Here is an 8954-nt window from a genome sequence, read left to right as displayed (position 1 = left end):
ATATGATTTAGATTCTGGTATAGTAAGCAAACTTGCTAAATTTGCAGATGACACAAAAATAGGAGTGGCAAACACTGTTGCAGCAGCAAAGGTCATTCAAAATGATCTAGACAGCATTCAGAACTGGGCAGACACATGGCAAATTAAATTTAATAGAGAAAAGTGTAAGGTACTGCACGCAGGCAATAAAAATTTGCATTATAAATATCATATGGGAGATACTGAAATTGAAGAAGGAATCTATGAAAAAGACCTAGGAGTTTATGTTGACTCAGAAATGTCTTCATCTAGACAATGTGGGGAAGATATAAAAAAGGCCAACAAGATGCTCGGATATATTGTGAGAAGTGTTGAATTTAAATCAAGGGAAGTAATGTTAAAACTTTACAATGCATTAGTAAGACCTCATCTAGAATATTGTGTTCAGTTCTGGTCACCTTGTTACAAAAAGGATATTGCTGCTGTAGAAAGAGTGCAAAGAAGAGCAATCAGAATAATCCCGGGTTTAAAAGGCATGTTGTATGCAGACAGGCTAAAAGAATTGAATCTATTCAGTCTTCAACAAAGAAGACTACGCGGCGATCTGATTAAAACATTCAAAATCCTAAAAGGTATAAACAATGTCGACCCAGGGGACTTTTTTGACCTGAAAAAAGAAACAAGGACCAGGAGTCACAAATGGAGATTAGATAAAGGGGCATTCAGAACAGAAAATAGGAGGTACTTTTTTACACAGAGAATTGTGAGGGTTTGGAATCCAACTCCCCAGTACTGTTGTTGAAGCTGACACCCTGGGATCCTTCAAGAAGCTGCTTGATGAGATTCTGGGATCAATAAGCTACTAACAACCAAACGAGCAAGATGGGCTGAATGGCCTCCTCTCGTTCATAAACTGTGTATATCTCATTCCCTAGTTAAAAAAACAACAACTGCAAAAACGGACTATTCAGACACAAAAGAATGCCTGTCAGTGGTTCTTGGTGGTTATAAAACTACTGCAGCTATAGTTTTTAAAGGGCTGGAAATGGTGAATATGTAATTCTTAAGTATGGAAAAGTAAGGGATTGTCATCTGCATGTAAGCAACATACATATAACTCATAATAACCTCAACGTTGTCTTGAATTCTATCCACCCAGAAGATGCAGCATTCTTGGATTTTTTTTTATTTATTTTTTTTAGCAAAGCTGAGTACTTGACTTGTCCAGAAAATTTTATTTATGCATCCATCAATGCAAAAGGTTTTAGCCATGTTTTTTTTTAATCAGGTTTGTTGACCCATATTTCAGCAATATCTCTTTTACCTAAATCGTTTAGTGAGTGTAAGCTATCGGATAATTGCAGACAGTGAGATTCTTGCCTATGCTGTTTAGCTGCCCCACTCTTGAATACCTGAGATAGCGCATAGAATTTCGGTAGCTGATTTAAACGCAGCTCCATCTTCCTCCCAGTTTACTCTGTAGACTTACAATTAAAGCATGGAAATGTGTCTGTTGTGTTACTGGTGATGCCTGGGATGCTCTTTCTACGTGTGTATCAGTTATAGTCAAATGTTATGTCTATATTATTATAGTTTTATTCTAGATTTGTAAACCCATTATTTTTGGACAGACTTCCTTGTAACTTAATTAAGACTACTTGAGTAACATGTTACTGAGTGGGATATGCATTATCCTTCAGTTTTATTATTATTATTATTATTATCATTATTATTATTATTATTATTATTATTATTATTATTATTATTATTATTATTAATAATAATAATAATAATAATAATAATAATAATAATAATAATAATAATAATAATAATAAACCTTTGCAGACACAAGCTGGTATTTGGGCTGTTACTATGGTAACTCACTTGGATTTGCAGTTGGACAATATGAAGTTCTCACTGGACAACTGGCAGGTCCTTCTGTTTGTTCAAAACAGTGTCTTGAAATGGAAATGAAGCCCAAATCTAAGATCTTGAAGTATTTATTTTCAGCATATCAGTTTTACAAGATGCCTTCAAACCTCCTAGAGGAACCTCTTATGGCATCAAGGCCATTCATCCAGGGAAGAGGGCTCATTTACTTTGCGTGGCTCTCATAGGGTTTTGGATTGGTGGGCAAGAGTAATAGTAATAACCCCCGCTAGTAAAAAAAAATGTACATTTAAGTTACACACTATAAACAGCAGAGAAAGTATTTCCTGGGTATGGAGGTAAATACAGGTCTGTCTGTCTCTCTGTCTGACTGTTTGTGATTGTGAAGAAAATTGCTAAGGATATACTTAGCACAAGTTATTGTCTTACTGACTGTCTGTCTGTCCTTCTGTCTGTCCAGCGATACTAGGTGAACACGATAACGGCCTTCATTTTACACCAATCTTCACCAAACGTTCTTCATGCATTTCTAGCCTCCTACAGATATTTTATTTGGCTATAATCCTTTACCCACAGCTGACCTGTCACACTCTATATGGTGAACACGATAACGGCCTTGATTTTGCATCCAATCTTCACCAAACTTCTATTTTATATATATATATATATATATATATATATATATATATATATATATATATAAGAACATAAGAAAGTTTACAGTTTTGTGACTCCTGGTCCTTGTTTTTTTAATCAGAACACCACGTAGTCTTCTTTGTTGAAGACTGAATAGATTCAGTTCTTTTAGCCTGTCTGCATACGACATGCCTTTTAAGCCCGGGATAATTCTGGTTGCTCTTCTTTGCACTCTTTCTACAGCAGCAATATCCTTTTTGTAACAAGGTGACCAGAACTGAACACAATATTCTAGATGAGGTCTTACTAATGCATTGTAAAGTTTTAACATTACTTCCCTTGATTTAAATTCAACACTTTTCACAATGTATCCGAGCATCTTGTTGGCCTTTTTTTTTAGCTTCCCCACATTGTCTAGATGAAGACATTTCTGAGTCAACATAAACTCCTAGGTCTTTTTCATAGATTCCTTCTTCAATTTCAGTATCTACCATATGATATTTATAATGCAAATTTGTATTGCCTGCGTGCAGTACCTTACACTTTTCTCTATTAAATGTAAATGTGTCTGCCCAGTTCTGAATGCTGTCTAGATCATTTTGAATGACCTTTGCTGCTGCAACAGTGTTTGCCACTCCTCCTATTTTTTATTAAATTACCGGGGTATACAGCAGAGTGACTGTATGTCTATTTGCATGTTATAGTTATTTTTATGTATATCTTGAGAACCTTGTAATGAATCTTGGTATTTAGATTAGTTTGCATCATGATACAACGAGATGTATTATTTTCTTATGTATGCTACGTGACAATAAATATATATAATATACAAAAAAAGTGTATGAAAATGGTATTTATTTAATTTAGCTGTTTGTTGGAAATGTAACTCTTCTGAAGATTTCCATTGCTGACTAAACTGGACTGTGGTGTGGATAGCAGAGTTACAGTCCAGATATAAAGGAGCTGGCAAGAAACAGACTCATAGCCATTTAACTCATTCTTGCAGGCAGGATAAATGAGTATTATAGCCCTTATACAGAGCGGGATGAGGGGCCTGTTGTCCCTATTCTCTCCCTGTAGTGCAGATGGTAATATCATGCTTCCTTCAGAGCCAATGCAGTCTACCTAACCGTGCTTCCATCAGACCTTCAGTCTGGTTTATTCAACCCTAACATGAGGCAAACTAATAACACAACATAAAGTCTTAAATAAGCAGAACATGTCATAGCATAAAACAGTGCTTCCTACACCAGCCTGCTAGGGAAACTAGTTCCCCAGTAAAGGATTATAGCCAAACATCCTTATACAGTCAAAAATACACAAGGGTACTGTGGAGTGGAGGGATTTGGACTGACCGTCAGGTGCATGCGGGAGCCTGTAGGGGGTTCGTATGCTCCGTGTTTTCCCACGCTGTCAGGCAATGTGTTATGACGGGACTCAGCTGTGAGGAAATCGGCTGACGTTCTGTCATTGGCTGTGGGGTGGGACTACACGGGTGCATTAATTAATAAAAAGGCGCTGTTTTGTAGCCTCTCTGGCTCATGTAAGAAACATGGTGGAGTGTGATTTCACGGCAGAAGCCTGAAAAGCAGAGGCTCTGGAGCAGCGACTCGGAGAGACGGAGTGGCAATTCAGCGCGAGGCTGACAGACCCGGGGTGCAAGCAAGCCACATGGGTTATTTACTGTACTTCTATTTTTTAGTTAGCGAGTTTAGCGGGACTGAGCCGCTCCACAGTGTATGAGAGGCTACAGAACAGTGCCTGTTCCTCGGGGCTCCCACCACTAGAGGGGAGCAACGAGCAGCTGTAAAAACCCGCACACTTTATTTTGTAGTTTTTCCTTAAAGTATTTTGTTTTACTTTTTTCTTACGCATTTTCACTTATTGTTACTTTGGATTACACATCTGTGTGTGTTGTATGAAGACGGGGCACAATACCATTGTTGGTAGAGTGCCCCGAACTATAACCAAAACACCTGCCAGCTAACCTGTGTCGGCGTTTCATATTTGAACTTTGTGTCTGTCTCCCCACACCCTACCACAGGTACCCAATCAACCACACACCCGCTACCCTGACCCTTTCTGACTCTCTCTTCCTGTAAATATGCAAATCTTGAACTGTTCAGTGTTTTTTTTTTTTTTTTTTTTTTTGCAGGTACTGGATAATGGCTTTGTCAGAAGAAACACGTTATTGTGCCAACAAATCTGGTAACTTCCTTTAAAACCAAATTAGCAACAGCTCTGTTACACTTGATGAAACCGCTCATAATGGTAGCAGCTCAACCGCAAACAACTTTAACATTTGAAATAACATTGATGTTTCAGCATCTAAAAACTGTGTCAACAGGTAAGACCTGGTTTCCCAAATACTGTATTGGCTTTTTCTCAACACACAACTGATCTGCTTTGCCATTTGAATTTCATATTGTGGCTTTCTTCTTTTGTTTAGTCAGAAATGTGTTTTACAAAGACAGTGTTAGTTATGGGCAATGGCATTGCTTTGGGAGAAATTCAGTTTATGAAAAAAAAAAAAAAACATTTCGAATATATAATCTATTTCAGACGTGTGTAAAAAGGCCATAAAACAAGACAAGATGAGACAGAATTTAATTTTCCTTGAACCCTTTTGTAGATGTCTCATCTTGCAGCTGGTGAATTTATTACGTGAAATGTTTTGTTCAGACAGAAAGTTCTGTGATTATGAGACACTTAGTCCTTAGCTAGTCCTTTGGAACAGTCTGTAGGTAAGGAGTGACAGGATATTTATTATGTTTTAAATTCCAGGGAGATCCAACATGTTTGTGCAAAGTTAATACATTTTAAATTAAATGCATCTCATGGGCATGTTCCACTGAACATTACTATGGCAAAGTAGAACTATCGTTAAACAATATAGATAATCTTAATCTGTCTATGAACTAAACACATTATCAGTTGCCATTTGTTAGATTCAATATCAAATATGCTTTATAAGCCACACGTCTTTATTATGATTGAATTTAAGAAAAAAATGCCAGATTTGTTTTCAAAGTATACATTATTTGTCCTGTAGCTTAAATCAGATGTTTAAATTACACCAGTAAAGTGGTAGAACTTTTGTTTAGGGATCCATTCAAACTGATGTATAAAATTCTCTCTTTCTTTCTCTCTCTCTCTCTCTCTCTCTCTCGGCAGTTGTGCCAATGGTCCTCTCTAACTTGACGTTTGACACCCACAGTGGGTATGCAGTCGCAGTGGGGCAAAATATCACTGGAAACGGAGCTCTTCACCACGGTATGCCAGCTTCTGATCCTTCATGTCACCTTTGAGGCTGGCATCAGCCACACCCACCAGCTCAGTGACGACTCCCCTGCCTTCCAGACCTTGAACCACCTACAGCTGGCGGAGAGCTACGGTCGGCAGTACTGCTTCCTTCATACCCAGGTCTTCCATCAGTACAGCACTGGTTGCAGCTTTAACATCTCAGTCACTGTATATTCTGACAAGGGGGTAGTAAATGCAACATTACCCAAAGAATTACGGGTTTACGAGCCCATAAAGAATGTCTTTCCGTCAGTGTTTGGGGACCAAGTTATCCCTTCCGGAGTCAATACTACCTTGTTGATCAATAGCTACGCGGATAGGACTGGGTCTTCTGTCAGTTGGAACATCAGAAAGGACAACTATACAATACAACCACTTCAGACTGGTCTCTGACACATGCATTTCAAGACACAGGGTTTTATATACTGCAGGCTGTAGCGTCCAACCCTATCAGTGACGCCTCGTTTTAAGACTGAACTAGTGGTCCAGGATGTTATCTCAGTAGGCTAAATCCGGAGTGCATACCTAGTGGTACCCTAGTCACTGTCAGTGCTAGAGTGGTCACTGGAACAAATGTCACTTACACATGGAGCTTTAACATAAACTCAAGCATTATTACTGATGGGTCACAAAGTGCCCATGTGTAAAGTCATCCAGGTGCTTATTTGGTTACTGTCAAAGCAGAAAATAATGTATTGTCCTTAGTGATGGCCTGGAATTCACAGTTCAAGATCTGGTTGGGGACTTTGTAGTTGACATACCAGGTATGGTGACCGTGAATCATCATCCAACAATGTTTTTTGCTTTGCTGTCTGGGACCAACGTGACTCTGGAGGTTTTTACCAATGGCACCCTTATTTTCAATCGCAGTAGCTATGTGAATGGGAACCCAGTGAGCATGGATTTTATTTTCAATCAGATGGGATGTTTGCAAGTTGTGGTTAGAGCCTCCAATCGTGTGTCGTCTTTCAGCAGTACTACAGTAACCCTTGTGGTCAAAGAGATACATGTGGTAACAAAAGAAACTCCACAGCAGCCAGTGCTAGGAGAGAGCATCATGGTAATGGTTAATGGCAAGTAGAGTGTCTGTCACTGATATTCCTTTACCAGCCAAAACACCTTCTAGCATTGTAGCAAAGTGGTTAATAGTGTGCAGGTGCAGGTGATTAAAGAACAGACAGACAATTGTAATCCAGGTGAAAAGGTTTGTTTTTATTTGTTTTGTCCAGTGCCTGACGGCGAAACAAACAGTAAATAATAATGCTGGTAAGTAATACAGCAACGAGTATTACTTACATTTATAATCCCCAAGCTGTTCCCAAAATAATAGTCCCGTTATTGTATCCCCACATTAAACACAAAACACATACACAAGTCCCTTTAGTGTGTGAATTAGTGTTTGTGGTACAATACAAGTTACTGTGAAACAAGTGAAGTGCTGTTCCCGGTTTGTGCTGGCCTCTGGCGACAGCTCCGGAACGTGTTGGCTGTCTAGTGATAAAAGTAACAAATAGACAGAACAAAACAAAACACTCACGGTTATCTCCACAACAAACACAGGTCCTTCCGGGTCACTTTATAATAACCAAAACGAAGGAACAGATAACATTGCTTTGACCCCTATTTATACCGTCACTCATGACCCCTTGGTACACAATTGCAGCTGTGTTTTATGATCTGCAGCTGCCACACTATTTCTCCTCTGGGTCAATGAGTTAGTGTACCGAAGCTCCGTCTCTTTTCTACGTGACCGACTTCTATGTAAGCCTCGGAACGAAGTGTCAGGCCAAGTAGTCCAGGGTACTCTGTTCCCGTTACTTAGTACCCTCACAGGTCGAGAGGGAGATTTACCACCAAGAATCATTGTCTTTCTGTCACAAGCATCTATAATAACCAAAACTTTAATTTGGCTGGCATGTAGCTGTTTGTCAGTGACTCTCACATCTCTTATTGTTATTGTTTCAGGACATCTGTGGACAAATGGAAGTTATATTTATTACTGGACCCTGCCCCAGAACCAGACAGTTATGTCTGGTAGCCCTGTTATTTCATACTTCTGCAACTACACAGGTTCTCGGCTCATCGGTGTTAGTCACAAATTTTGCATCAAATGCTTCCACTGAACAACTGCTGAATATTTTTGCAACTGAAGCTGGACCTTCTATTGCAACTGGGAGAAAAGCTATTTTCTCACTAAATTAAGTTTATAAATAATTGTATAATCTGTCTTCCAAGTTAAAAAACTGCAGTCGGTGTGAATGTGTGAATTGGCTAGCCATGGGCAGCCCGGTAAACTGAAAATTGTGTTTGAAGCATGCATAAAAACACTCAGGAGATTCTGTGGCCGTGTGGCAAAAAGTTTTGTGGTCTGACGAAACTAAAATTGAACTTTTTGGCCTAAATGCTAAGCGTTGTGTTTGGCACAAACCCAACACAGAGCATCACCCAAAGAACACAATCCCTACTGTGAAGCATGGTGGTGGCAGCATCATGTTATGGGGTGGTTTCTCATCAGCAGGGACTGGGGCACTGTCACACGGCTGGCTGAGTGGTGACGTCAGAACCAGAAGATAAATAACACAGACAGGACAGATGAGGTGAAATGATGGAGGTGCTTGCTTGCGCCGGTTTATTATAAATTAAAAGGTTTTAACAAAACACAGGACACGGCACTTGCGGCCAAAATAAACAGACAAACAAAACGAAGAGACACTAACAAACAGGGACAAACAGTAAACAAACACGTACCGTGCTGGTCCTCCAGCACGACATAGCAATTGATTATTTTTATATTCTCTCTCTCTCACATGAATTAATTATGTGCACCCTCGTGCTCACATATTAAATACTTTAAATGCATGTGAAGTGCAATCCCGTGCCTAAATACAATTATACATTTTAAATACTCATGCTCATTACCTACATTATATCCCGTGTACCAACTACAATACACCAACATTAACACAGAAATGCACACAGGGGCGGGGCACATTGCCACAGGCACTTGTCAGGATAGAAGGGAAAATGAATAGAGCAAAGTACAGAGAAGTCCTTGAGGAAAACCTGCTGCCCTCTGCAAGAAAGCTGAAACTGGGACGGAAGTTCACCTTTCAGCATGACAACAACCCAAAGCACACAGCCAAAGC

At 39.3% G+C, this 8954-nt stretch overlaps 1 long non-coding RNA gene across 2 annotated transcripts; it reads left to right on the top strand.

Annotated features, from left to right (window-relative positions):
- The first annotated feature begins 4058 nt into the window (after nt 1-4058).
- LOC131736967 (uncharacterized) lies at nt 4059-7820 on the top strand. Of its 2 annotated transcripts, none has more exons than XR_009328564.1 (3): nt 4059-4180; nt 4661-4852; nt 5680-7820. It is a non-coding gene; the product is annotated as an uncharacterized LOC131736967 (long non-coding RNA). The 2 variants fall into 2 exon arrangements; XR_009328563.1 differs by having other exon boundaries at nt 4661-4713; nt 5680-7819.
- Nucleotides 7821-8954: the final 1134 nt, after the last annotated feature.

Source organism: Acipenser ruthenus, chromosome 4, assembly GCF_902713425.1.
Source record: "Acipenser ruthenus chromosome 4, fAciRut3.2 maternal haplotype, whole genome shotgun sequence".
Lineage (NCBI taxonomy): Eukaryota > Metazoa > Chordata > Actinopteri > Acipenseriformes > Acipenseridae > Acipenser > Acipenser ruthenus.
The sequence above is the reverse complement of the archived record's forward strand: the minus strand, read 5'-3'. Positions and strand labels throughout refer to the sequence as shown.